The 14,252-nt window shown below is 41.5% G+C and overlaps 1 protein-coding gene across 2 annotated transcripts in view; it reads right to left on the bottom strand.

Annotated features, from left to right (window-relative positions):
- parp8 (poly (ADP-ribose) polymerase family, member 8) overlaps window positions 1–14,252 on the bottom strand; it is a 404,781-nt gene that overhangs the window by 72,483 nt on the left and 318,046 nt on the right. The gene's annotated exons all lie outside the window — the stretch shown is intronic.

Here is a 14,252-nt window from a genome sequence, read left to right as displayed (position 1 = left end):
TGGTGAGGCCAATTCTGGAATATGGTGTACAATTTTGGTCGCCTAATTATAGGAAGGATGTCAACAAAATAGAGAGAGTTCAGAGGAGATTTACTAGAATGTTGCCTGGGTTTCAGCAACTGAGTTACAGAGAAAGGTTGAACAAGTTAGGTATTTATTCTTTGGAGCGCAGAAGTTTAAGGGGGGACTTAATAGAGGTCTTTAAAATGATGAGAGGGATAGACAGAGTTGACGTGGATAAGCTTTTCCCACTGAGAGTAGGGAAGATTCATACAAGAGGACATGACTGGAGAATTAAGGGACAGAAGTTTAGGGGTAACATGAGGGGGAACTTCTTTACTCAGGGAGTGGTAACTGTGTGGAATGAGCTTCCAGTGATGGTGGTGGAGGCAGGTTCGATTTTATCATTTAAAAATAAATTGGATAATTATATGGACGGGAAAGGAATGGAGGGTTATGGTCTGAGTGCAGGTAGATGGGACTAGGGGAGAATACATGTTCGGCCCGGACTAGAAGGGCCGAGATGGCCTGTTTCCGTGCTGTAATTGTTATATGGTTATATGGTTATACAGACCTAGGAACTCCTCATAGAACAGTTCCCTCATCTCAGAAATTAATTTGGTGAAACCAATAGAATTCTCTTCCCAAGAGGACTGGTGAAATGATAAGGGAATTGAGATGTAGAAGCGAAATGCAGAAAAGTGTGCTAATGTGCAAGATCATCTATCATCTTATTGAATGGAGGTGTGGATATGTGAAAAAGAGCCTTCCGTGGTTTCTATATATGTTTTTTAATGTTTTTACATTCTTATCTTGGAAAGACTGCCTGATGGGCTAAAAAGACCATCACTAACAGTGCCTTCATAACACCACCACTGAATCCAAAAGCGGACATCTGTCGGACAAGTACTCTCCATCCACAGTGACTTTCTCTTTCATTAGTGAGACCAGACCTCCATGACATATTCCAAGTATGTTCAACAAGGCCTGATATAACTGCAATCAGAGTCTTACCTTTGCACTTAAATCCTTCAATGATAGACACTAACATATTATTTCCCTTCCTAATTGCTTGGTGTACCTGCATGTTAACTTTCAGTAATTCATTCTGGGTTCACCTTTCAATCTCTCATAATTTAAAAAAATGAGCAGTTTGATTTTTCCACAGCAGTGGATGACCTCCCTAGTTTTCACATTCTATTCCATCTGCCACGTCCTTGCACATTCACTAAATTTGGAACGCAGAACAGTACAGTAGCTGGCCCGCCAGCCCACAATGTCTGTGCTGGCGGGCTGCAGCCTGGCTGACCAAGATGCCATTGCATAATCCCTTCTTCCTGCATTTAATCCATATCCCGCAACCCTATCTGTTTACTGTATGTCCCTGTCTAAATTCCTTTTAAGTAATGCTATCATATCTGCTCTGCCATTTCCACAGGCAGCACATTAGACAATAAACAGTAGGTGCAGGAGTAGGCCATTTGCCCTTCGAGCCAGCACCGCCATTCAATGTGATCATGCCTGACCATCCACAATCAGTACCCCATTCCTGCCTTCTCCCCGTCCTCTATTTCGTTTTCTCTTGAAAGTATCTAAAAAACCGCCTCCACCGCCCTCTGAGGCAGAGAATTCCACAGACACACAACTCTCGGTGTGAAAAAGTATTTCCTCATCTCCGTTCTAAATGGCTTACCCCCTATTCTTAAACTGTGGCCCCTCGTTCTGGACTCCCCCAGCATCTGGTACATGTTTCTTGCCTCTAGCATGTCCAAACCGAGGACGTACACTCCATTGAGGATAAATGGGGATCCTGTGGATAGGGTGAACTGTTTTAAATATCTGGGAGTCCACATCTCCAAGGATATGACATGGGCATCACACGCCTCAGCACTCGTGAGTAAGGCAAGGCAGCGCCTTTACCACCTCAGGCACTTGAGGAAATTCAGAGTGTCTCCGAGGATCCTCCAGTGCTTCTACGCAGCGGCGGTGGAAAGCATCTTGTCCGGGAACATTACCATCTGGTTTGGGAATTGCTCTGCCAAGGACAAGAAGGTTCTGCAGAGAGTAGTGCGTTCGGCCAAACGCACTATGGGAACTTCACTCGCCCCCCTGCAGGAACTATACAACAGGAGGTGCAACTCCAGAGCAAATAAAATCATGGGAGACCCCTTCCACCCCTGCAACGGACTGTTCCAGCTGCTACGGTCAGGCAAACGCCTCCGTTGCCTGACACGCCATGCGGTGAGAACGGAGAGGTTGAGAAGGAGTTTCTTCCCAGAGGCAATTCGGACTGTAAACGCCTATCTCACCAGGGACTAACTCTACTGAACGTTTTTCCTTCCATTATTTATTATGTAAAAGAATATGTGTGTTATGATTGTGTTTATAATTTGTTTGGTTGTTTTGTTGTTTGTCTTTTGCACAAAAGTCCGCGAGCATTGCCACTTTCATTTCACTGCACATCTCGTATGTGTATGTGACAAATAGACTTGACTTGACTTGACTTGACTTGTTTCAATAAGACATCCTCTCATCCTTCTAAACTCCAGAGTATTCAAGTCCATCCGCTCCATTCTCTCAGCATATGACAGTCCCACCATCTCGGGAATTAACCTCGTGAACCTACGCTGCACTCCCTCAATAGCAAGAATGTCATTCTACAAATTTGGAGACTAAAACTGCATACAATAATCCATGTGTGGTCTAACTAGGGCCCTGTACAACTGCAGAATTACCTATTTGCTCCTATACTCAACTCTTGTTATGAAGGCCAACATGCCATTCGCTTTCTTCACTGCTTGCTGTACCTGCATGCTTACTTTCATTGAATGATGAACAAGGACCCCCAGATCCGGATGTACTTCCCATTTTCTCAACTTGACACCATTTAGATAATAATGTGCCTTCCTGATTTTGCTACCAAACTGGATAACCTCACATTTATCCACATTAAACTGCATCTGCCATGCATCTGCCCACTCACCCAACCTGTCCAATTCACCCTGCATTCTCATAGTATCCTCCTCACAATTCACACTGCCACCCAACTTTTTGTCATCTGCAAATTTGCTAATGTTACTTGTAATCCCTTCATCTAAATCATTAATATATATTGTAAAGAGCTGTGGTCCCAGCACCGAGCCTTGCAGTACCCCACCAGTTACTGCACTCTGAAAGGGACCCGTTAATCCCTACTCTTTGTTTCCTGTCTGCCAACCAATTTTCTATCCATGTTAGTACTTTGCTCCTTATACCATATGCCTTAATTTTGCCCACTAATCTCCTGTGTGGGACCTTATGAAATGCTTTCTGAAAGTCCAGGTACACATTCCATGTAACTACAACAACCTTATGACTCACCAACTTTTATACCCAAGGTAAATATGCCATACATTGTCTTTACCATGCTAACTACTCGTTTTACAACTTCCAGTGAGCTATGAATTGCACCCATGATTCCTCCATAGATAAATGCACGGAAGCATCCTGCCATTATCTGTTTACTTTATTTTTACATTTGACCGCCCAAAGTGGAGTAGTTCCCACTTGTCTTGATAAACTCCATCTGCCATTTCTCTGCCCATATTTCCAACTGGTCCATACCCTGCTGAATCCTTTGACAACCTTCCTCATTATCCACAACTCTGCCAATATTTGTGTCATCTGCGCAACATACTAACCAACCCACATACATTTTCATCCAAATCCTACAGCATACAGGTTGTCCAGCATACAGCAGACAACCGTAAACAATTCTTCCAGCGTTATCCAGGAAAATGGAGGCAGCCTGCTCCATCACACTATGTGATGGCAATGTGGCATTCTTGAATATATCTTGCCCACAATACACAATGTGAGCATCAGTTTCAAGAGCAATGTTGTCAGCTCCTGGCCTTTGTTGTTGAGTGCCCTTCCTTTGATTTTTTTAAATAATGGTTCAAAAGCAGATGGCACAACATCCTGTCACAGAATGAAGGCATCATTACTGCAGCCAGGATCCAAAAGCATTGACCCATATGATGTTCTGGCTAAAGTCGCCTGCCACCTGGTCACTGATTACTTTCTGCTGTGTAGAATTCAGAGCTGATATATACATTTAGAAATCATTTTCTGCAGTCAATTAGATTCAGAATCACAGACAGTCCTACCATCATGAGGAGGCTATTTTCTCACACTAACTCCCTCCAGTGTTGTTGCAACCCAAGCCCTTGATGCTGTTATATTTCCGGATAATAATATAATCATATAACATGGAAACTGCTTGGCCCAACCTGTCCATGTTGATCAGTAGGCACCTTTCCATATTCTCATTGTCTGAAAAAATCCTTTGTTGAAAGATCTGTGTCCAAAAGCTGAGGGGGAAATACAACCGATGCAAACATTGTGTCTTTCCTGAGGCCTAATCCTTTAACAGTCTTGTCCATTGCTCATTGTTTGATCTCTAGCCCTCTAGGCTTAGGCAATTTAAATATTCATCCAAAAACTTCTAAAATGGGCAGCACAGTGGCATAGCAATAGAGTTGCTGCTCTGCAGTGCCAGAGACCCAAGTTTGATCCTGTCTATGGGTACTGTCTGTACAAGGTTGTACATTCTCCCTGTGACTGTCGTTTTTTGGTTTGTGGGTTATTTGTCTTCTATAAATTGTAAAATGTCCCATTTGTGTAGAATAGTGCTAGTGTACGGGGTGATTGTTGGTCAGCACGGACTTGGTGTGTCGAACGGCCTGTTTCAAAGCCATATCACAAAGGTCTAAATGCTGGTGTTTAACAATGTTTTCTGATGAAAATACGCTATTCTTGCTCACCTTTTAAAATAAAATCCTGCCCAGCCCTTGAAGGAAATCCTCCCAAAACGTTTGGCAACTTTATTTGACAGTCGGCTACCTTCAGCGATCCCTTAAGCTCTCATTTGAATATTTTATGTGAATTTCCACTTAGTTTCCACTTAGAAAAGGATAAATTTCCTTATCAAACCCTTGGATACATCATTCTGAAGAAGGGTCTCGACCCGAAACATCACCCATTCCTTCTCACCAGAGATGCTGCTTGTCCCGCTGAGTGACTCCAGCATTTTGTGTCTATCATTGTATAATACCCCTTCTCATCTATGCCATTTATGTGGACCATATGGAATTATTTTAACTATCTTAATTGTCTTCAAATGCCAATCTTTTCTGGATCAAAGCACGCTACTCTCTGAAAGGAGTAAGTAGGAAGCTACAGTCTGAGATTAGCATTATCTTGCTCTGTATCAGTAATGGAAGATCACTGAAATCATATTTGTGTAGCATGGGCTTCCTTACAGATATCTTCTCTTGAACATTTCAAAACTCTCACATCAACACAAACCTAACACATGAGGGACAATAGAGAAGGAGTTGTCAACGCACATGCTTGTTTACTTGGTTCTGAAAATTCATTTAGCACTGCTTTGGAAATCCAGGTTTTTCTCTCACTCACAAGCATAGAGCATGCACATTTGCTTAATTTATACATCATCTGTACATCGGCGAGACCAAGCGCAGGCTCGGCTGAATTCTTCCGCTCAGTCCGCCTTCCCCACTTGATCTCCCGGCTGCTCAACACTTTAACTCCTCCTCCCATTCCCAATCTGACCTTTCTGTCTTGGGCCTCCTCGATTGTCAGAGTGTGGCCCAGCACAAATTGGAGGAACAGCATCTCATATTTCACTTGGGTAGCTTACACATTGACTTCTCTAACTTCAAATAGCCCTTGCTTTCCCTCTCTCTCCATCCCCTCACTCATCCCAGTTCTCCCACCAGTCTTAAGGGCCTGTCCCACTTACCGATTTTTTTGGTAACTGCCGGCGTCATATTTGAAAATCCAGTGGCGACAAAAAAAATGTTGCGACGCTTGAGGAAACACTATACGTCAATACGTCATCACACCGCGTCACCGCCGCATCACGCCGCGACTTTTTCGGTGACCTGATACGTCAGTCAATGATGCCGGCAGTCGCCAAAAAAAAAATCGCCAAGTAGGACAGGCCCTTTACTGTCTCCGACTGTATTCTATCTTTGTCCCGCTAACTCCTCTGGCATCATGTAACTTGAACTTGAACTATGTGCATCAGAGTTACATTTACAAGTACTGAATGTACATGAGGGTATATTTTTATATATTTCCCATGTCCTTTTTTTTTTACCTATGTCCCTTCAAGATCACATCAAATTCAGTGAAAATCAAGAGGACTTCCCTAATTACAGCTTTCCTTTCTGGACTATGTTGTGCCTGATGGTCCAATGCCATTACTCAGGGGTAGAATACAAGACCAAAGAGAGCATGGTGTAAAATAACTTTTCACCAGAATTCATTATTGGTTACCCATTCTGGAAAGAGGCCATTATCATCCAAGGTAGGTATAGAAATTCTGCATGAGTTCCGTATTTGCTTTAATAAGCAGCACATAAATATCCTTTGATGAACCTCATGCATTTCCTTGTTGATTGTTTGGGGTGGCACGGTGGCACAGAGGTACAGTTACTGCCTTACAATGCCAGAGTCCCGGGTTCGATCCTGACTGCGGATGCTGTCTGTACGGAGTTTACACGTTCTCCCTGTGACACGGTGAGTTTTCCCCGGGTGCCACATCCTTACGACACACAGGTTTGTAGGTTGGCTTAAATTGTAAATTATCCCTAGTGCAAGGGTTCCCATCCAGGGGCGAAATTTACCCCAGGGGGTAAATTTGTTGATTCTGGATTTGCACATATTTTTTCTCATTGATTGACAGTGTTTGGTTCTTGTATATCGGTGTCTGTTCATCATTAGTTGTTCATAATTAGGTGAAATAATAGTATTATTTGCTATTAAAGTTGCCAGCGGTAAATGGGACGAAAAAGGTTGGGAACCCCTGCTCTAGTTGGATAGTGCTAGCGTATGGGAATCGCTGGTCGGCACAGAATCGGTGGGCCGAAGATCCTGTTTCTGCGCTGTATCTCTAAAACTAAAACTGAAGCTGAAAACAAATTCAATTAATTCCCAATTAATCTATATCACTTTTTAGAGAGATTCTCACTGTCCTTCTGGAATTGTGATGGAAGACAGATAAAATGATTAGGATTTAATTTCAATTAAAGTTTAAAACTAGCTCAGCTATCTAAGGGTTGAAGATGTGTTGCTTTAAAAAGAAGCTAAGTGATATTCATTGCATACCTCACTGACTTCAATCCTCTACTGATGTTCACAATGAGCATTTAATGATAGTTTTGTTGCTCCTTCTGGAGATATGATATACAGAATGGTTCACTGATTCCTGATTAAAATCACTAGCCATGTTCTTTCTGGTTCTTAAAGTAATCAAGTGCACCAGTAATATTCAGAAATGGAACAGGATAACGATGTTATGATTGGCTACTTATCAGTGCCAACATGTCTATGCATGTAAACAAGTTCAATTTTGTAAATGGGTCCAAAGAAGGGTTCCATCCCGAAACATAATCTGCCTGTTGCCTCCACAGATCGTGCCTGAGCGTTGAGTTCCTCCAGCACTTTGTGTTTTGTTCAATGCTTCACATGGAACAGTTTATTTAAAATGCAGCTGCTGAGGAGTAGGTGGAGAGAGTTCAGCAAGACAATTAAAATATATGTACAAGATTACCTGCTACGCTTTGCCCTGCCCCTCCTCTCTTCTAGTTTTCTTCCCCCCACCCCCTTACAATCAGTCCGAAGAAAGATCCCCACTGAAAATGTCACCTATCCATGTTCTCTAGGGATGCTGCCCAATGAGTTACCCAGCACATTGTGTCTTTGTTTGTAAACCAGCATCTGCAGTTCATTGTTTCTACATATGTACATTATTGTTGCCTGGGCAGAAAACTCCCAATTAGAGGAAAAGTGTCCAACAAATACTACTTAAAACTGTTCTCAGACTGATAACGATTGTATAAATGTGTAGGAAAGAACTGCAGATGCTGGTTTAAATCGAAGGTAGACACAAAATGCTGGAGTAACTCAGCGGGACAGTCAGCATCTCTGGAGAGACGGAATGGTGATGTTTTGGGTCGAGACCCTTCTTCAGATTGATCCATAATATAAATATATCTGTTGCTGACTTCTTTCAAAAATGGGCAGCTTATCATTACCACCTTTTCTCATCACCTACTCCTGTGGATTCAAGTTTCACCTTTAACTTCAAGGAATGATTGCCCTATTCTGAAGGTCTACCAGTCTCAAACGCAATGATGTTCAAGCAGTCAAACATGATTTCGACTTACGCCGAGTAGATTATTGCAATGTAATTAAATATACTGCTCTTAGTAACAGGATATGCTATACTCCAAGCCAACTTCATGCTGAATTATTTTGATATAATACATGCCATTCCATTTTTTACTGCTACTTGCTTTGCACTTAACTGCACTGAAATTCCGTCACTTCTCCTCCACTCACACAATTTATCTTACACACTGTGTCAGCCAGTGACTACCTTTTGAAACTTGACAGATTGTCTATCCACTTCTTCAATCATTGGTAATTTAAAGCATTTGCACTGAGGTTCTGAACAGAGTTCATAAATATAAATTAAAAAGAATGGATGCCCAAGCAATCTATTCAACAATCTAATCAGCTTTTCTAGTTACTCAGCATCATGACTCCTACCTTTCAGCCTACTTCTTATCCCATTTCCAAATTATATTGAAATTTCTTGTTGCTTTAATGATATTTGACTCGAATATCACATAAATTCAAGAAATGAATTCAGCCTCATTTTGTCAAAATACATATAGGTTGGTGAAATAATGGTAATGATCTATCAAATCCACGGGTTCAAATGTAACAATATTCCAGGGTTGTGACAAATTGCTGTTTACTGTCCTTTGAACCCCTTGCGCCATTAAATGTTGATGAAACAATGGAAAAAAGGCAGGCAGAATAAGACTAACGTCACCACCTGTTAATTATTGTGCCATATTACATAAATGATAGATATAATGTGCCTATGTGGGTTTTTAAATACCTTCTGTCAATGTTGTATTTTATACAATTCTGTTAAATTATTTAATGGATCAATGAAGATGTCACATTCCAAGACACTTTTCTACACAGCTGGGGGTATAAAAAGTTGGATGGGCTCCAAATTCTCAGCAGCAATGTTTAATTCCTAATGTGGAGACATTTGAACAATGTAAGAAAAATCAGTTACCTTGCAGGCATGCTTAGATAATGCCACACATTCTAGATTCCTGACTAATTTTCAAGGAGGTCCATCAATTTTTCCAATTCCTAGTAATAAGTAAACTTTTACCTTTGGGACTGAGATATTGAGTATCCACTAAATAAAAGCTCTGCTTCCCAGGTACTGTTGTGTGGGAAACTAAAAATATGCCCACTAGAGGGCAGTTTCTATTTGCAACTTACAGAATAATGAAAAGCATCGATAGAGTAGATGTGGAAAGGATGTTTCCACTGATGGGAGTGTCCAGGACCAGAGGTTATAGCCTCAGAATTAAAGGGTGCTCTTTTAGAAAGGAGGTGAGGAGGAACCTATTTAGTGAGAGGGTCGTGTGGAACTCATTGCCACACAGGGCTGTGGAGGCCTTCAGTGGATAATTTTAAGGTAGAGATAGACAAATTCTTGATTAGAACGGGTATCAAGGTTTATGGGGAGAAGGCATGGAAATTGGATTAGGAGACAGAGATCAGCTGTGATTGAATGGCAAGAATAGACTCAAAGGTAGACACAAAATGCTGGAGTAACTCAGCGGGATATGCAGCATTTCTGGAGAGAAGGAATGGCTGATGTTTTGGGTCGAGACCCTTCTTCAGACTGAGTGATGGTGTGTCTGACAGCACAGACTAATGATTAAAGAATTTAATCGAATGAATGCACTCGCAGGGTATAACTTTCAGCATGCAGGACCTCACACATAATAATCAGAGCAGAATATTAACTATCGATTGTCCAAATGTAATACACTCCTGACATTATAAATTGAAAATGCATTTTGGAATCCTTTTTCCAGTTTATTCTTACAATGATAGTTCAATTTCAAATATTTCTAAACACTTTTTTTCTGTCTCTTATGCCATGCCATTAATCCCACCTGTTTTCTCTCTCTACATGATTTTGCCAATTTAGAGTCATAGAATGAAAGTGTGGAAAGAGGCCCTTCAGCCTAACTTGCCCACACCTGCCACCGCATCCCAGCTACACTAGTCCCACTTGCCTGCGTTTGCCCCATATCCCTCCAAACCTGTCCTATCCACGTACCTGTCTAACATACCTGTCTAACAGTTTCGTAATTGTTGGGATAGTCCCAGCCTCAACTACCTCCTCTGGCAGCTTGTTCCATACACCCACCACCCTTACTGTCCTCTGGTCCTCGATTCACCTACTCTGGGCAAGAGGCTCTGTGCATCTACCTGATCTATTCCTCTCATGATTTTATACACCTCAACAAGGTTAACACCCATACAACTTAATCATTCCATCTCAGTTTCTCCTTCAGCCTACATATCTAATTGCCCAGAGAGAGTTCAGGAAGGGGGCATTGTATGAGGATGTGAGTGAGGTTTTAGTGACACACACATTCTGATTAGAGAGTGTAGGATAAAGGGTGTTATTGGCACACTGGGGAAATACTCCTGTTCTTCCAGGTCCACAGCCGTGCTGGGAAAGAACTAGGCTGTGGCCACTCTCCTCTCTCTAGCTGAGGAAAAACTGGATTTGAGTTGGCCAACCTCGTTATAATATTTCAATAATAGGCACATGCTTAGATTGGGCCTGTTGTGCATGTGGCCTTGTATCTGGTTCCATCGCTTTTAAAACTGGAGTTTTGTGGGGTTTTGAGGTTGGGTTTAAATTTTTATTCAGTGGTTTTATGGGGCTAAAACCATCTATCTGGTCAGTCCTTTGTCAAAAAGAAAAACAACTTTCCACTGTAGCTTGGTGGACTCTGAGGTGCCAGATGAGGCCAATATGGGAACCACAGACACTTCTACAGATGAGACAGGAGAAGGGTGATAAAGCAGGCATGGATGTAGCGCACTCCTACTGACATTTACGCTGGGCTTCCATGTTCTTCCATTGCATGACTTAAAGCCTCTCGATTCTAGGATTCTGAATGCACTTTCTCCACTCTGAGGAGTCACGGACCATGAACTGGGGATGCTGCACTTCTTCAGGGAAGCATCGGCACATCCTTGAATCTTATCTCTGTCAGTCTGGGGGTTCTCCTCCCATGACAGAATTCAGAATAGAGTGACCTTGTTGAGAATCTGGTGAAGGGTGCACAAATCCAGCATTGTTGACAAAAAATGCTTAGGACCATGTTGGGCTGGAGAGGACACAGATGTTGGTGAAGTCAGGGAATTTTGTTGAGATAGTATTGATGGTGTTTCACCAGTGCTTTTGAAATGCTATATAGGTGATCCAGAAGCATATCTACTAATGTGGGTATGACTAATGGCACAAATGTCTATGAATAAACAATACTTTATTGTCACATGTACCTAAGTACAGTGAAATGCTTTGTTTTTTTTGCATATAACCCAGTAACATCATGTAGCAGACCTCACCTAGGCAGTACACAAGTGTCGCTACATTTAGGTACCAAAGTTATACAAGTTCACTGACCTGTCCTATCTAGTGCCTGCTACCACACGTGGCACCGGGTTCCCCTACTTTTTTGGTGGCCCGCTTCATTCACGGTGCCTCCCTCTCCCCCCCCCCCCACCGAGTCCCTCATGGTTCTTGGCAGCCCCCCAGCCAGGAAGCTCTCATTTATTATTTATTAACATGCAAGGAAATTTAGAAATAATTTGCCAATTAAATGTTGAGGCCTTCAAATCGATTAAAGAACAAAGAACATACTTTCATTTAAATGTAAAATCATCTTGATACATTTATTCAATCCTTTCTTTCTTTACCCAGAGGTCAGATTTTGCCAATGTTAGGTGCACTGAAACATGATTGCATATATCACTAATGGTGTATCAGGTCACCCTCGAAAAAAGAATGGGATTGCCAAAATCCAGTGTGAAATGGAGTTAAGGTGCTTCAGACTGAAGAAGGGTCTCGACACAAAACGTCACCTATTCCTTCGCTCCATAGATGCTGCTTCACCCACTGAGTTTCTACCTCACCCACTGAGAATTGCACGCATGCGTCCTGGCAGGGTTCTTCATGTATTCCCTCAACGTTACTCCTCATAAAATAACGATCAAACTTCAAACTGGTAAGTTCTCGTTTAATCTTACTATTCTACACTCTTTGCACAAATGCATATTACACAATGATGACCCATGGATTGGGACCACACTATTGAATTATGCTCAACTGACAGTTATGTTTCAAACTTTCAACAGTATTTGAATAATTCCAAGACCTTAAATATCTTCTATTTCTTTTGAACTAGTTATGTCAGCACCGGAGTGATTTCCTGGTAGAAGTATTGGAGATTGCAAAGTAACAGTAAAAACATACTGACATTTTGAGGACAGATTTCTTTTGCTTGACAAGTGTTTAGCAATTGATTAACATAGCAAGAAGATTTCCCTTAATTGTCCCGAGCAAAATTGTGACATATTCTTTTTGAATGCTTTTATGCTTTTAGGATGGAAAATGTATGAAGTCTTTCCATTAACATCAGGAATAGTTCTCTCAGCAGAGGTAACAAATCTGAAAGGATTAAATTGAGACAGCATCTTAAAGCCCCATGGTTGTAATTAAGATTAAACAAAAAAATCAGTTTGAATTACAAAACACAACATAAATCTGTCTGGTCCAAATACCATTTCTAATTAAGATGATTATTGTGAGACTTGAAGCCTCTTTGTTTTATTTGGTCCATGAAATACAACTACCGCCTGGAAATAACTAATTTGAGTTGCAACCACAGCAGTTATGTTTGTTACCATTGCCCCACCTCTACCACAGTGATATATCCATGATAGATCGAACACAAGGTGTTATCTGTTCTCCAACAGCTATGCCATCAGTGAAACTGCGCTGTGCTGTAAACATAGGAAGCTTGGTTCAGGTGTTGCTCTGAAGGTCACTGTTTCCCAACACCTAGATGTTCAGCATTTTGTATCTGTTTCCATATCATGGCACCTTACGAAACAGTGAAAATGTCTGCAGAACTGATCCAACGGTGCAAAATGTATGTGTAATAGTACTATAATTTAAAAAAAAATAACACTAAGATTAAAATAGAATGCCAACAACCCACAGACGAGGATGCCTTGATTTTGTGAATTGTGTGGAATAAATAATCCTGGTAAAATGACTGCTGAACCAAAGATGTTGCCATGGTTTAGCCGAAGTGCTGAGATTTAAAGAACTTGCAAAGAAAGTGAAATAGGAGAAGACCAAGCTCTTCGGGAGGGATTTTCTCATGGCACAAAAAAACAAGGAAAACATTGGTTGACAGAGACTATTGGAAGCATGAGAGTGGAGACAAAAGCCCCACAAGCAAGCAAGCAAGGCAATGAGAGCAAGACTGAACACAGATGGGAAATAGGAAGGGAGGAAGAAGCATTATATGAGTCGGAAACTTTGTTTGAAGATGCTGAGACTGAACAGTGTGCTTGTTTGACCTGGGGATGAGATTGTAACAGAAAACAGGTGGAATAAGTCTATGGTGATGACTAAAATCGACGAACTTGCCCTTATCAATGTTTTACTAGGAAAATGTGTAGTTCAGCAAACAGATCAAAAGCAATGAAAAATAATTCTAGTAATGGAAGATATTACAAAGGAGAAACAATTAGATGAAGAGGGGAAGTTATAATTGTATGGCTTTTGAAATAGGCACTTGATTAAGGTATGGTAACAAGAAACTGCAGATGCTGGTTTATATCAAAGAAAGACACAAAATGCTGGAGTAACTCGGCGGTTCAGGCATCGTCCATTGAGTGCATTGAAAGGGGACTTTTCAGGTCACAATGCTTCTTTGGATTGATTTCAGAGGGTGGGAAAGAAAGCTGGAAGAGAGAAGGGGCATAGAAACATAGAAAATTGGTGCAGGATTAGGCCATTTGGCCCTTCGAGCCAGCACCGCCATTCAATATGATCATGGCTGATCATCCAAAATCAGTACCCCGTTCCTCCTTTATCCCCATATCGTTGATTTTGTTAGCCCTAAGAGCTAAATCTAACTCTCTTTTGAAAACATCCAGTGAACTGGCCTCCACTGCATTCTGTGGCAGAGAAGTTTCTGCCACAGAAGGCAGTGGAGCCAAATTCATGGGATGTTTTCAAGAGAGAGTTAGATTTAGCTCTTAGG

Source organism: Leucoraja erinacea, chromosome 1 (assembly GCF_028641065.1).
Source record: "Leucoraja erinacea ecotype New England chromosome 1, Leri_hhj_1, whole genome shotgun sequence".
Classification (NCBI taxonomy): Eukaryota; Metazoa; Chordata; class Chondrichthyes; order Rajiformes; family Rajidae; genus Leucoraja; species Leucoraja erinaceus.
Note: the sequence above shows the minus strand (reverse complement) of the source record. Positions and strands in the feature narration are given on the sequence as shown.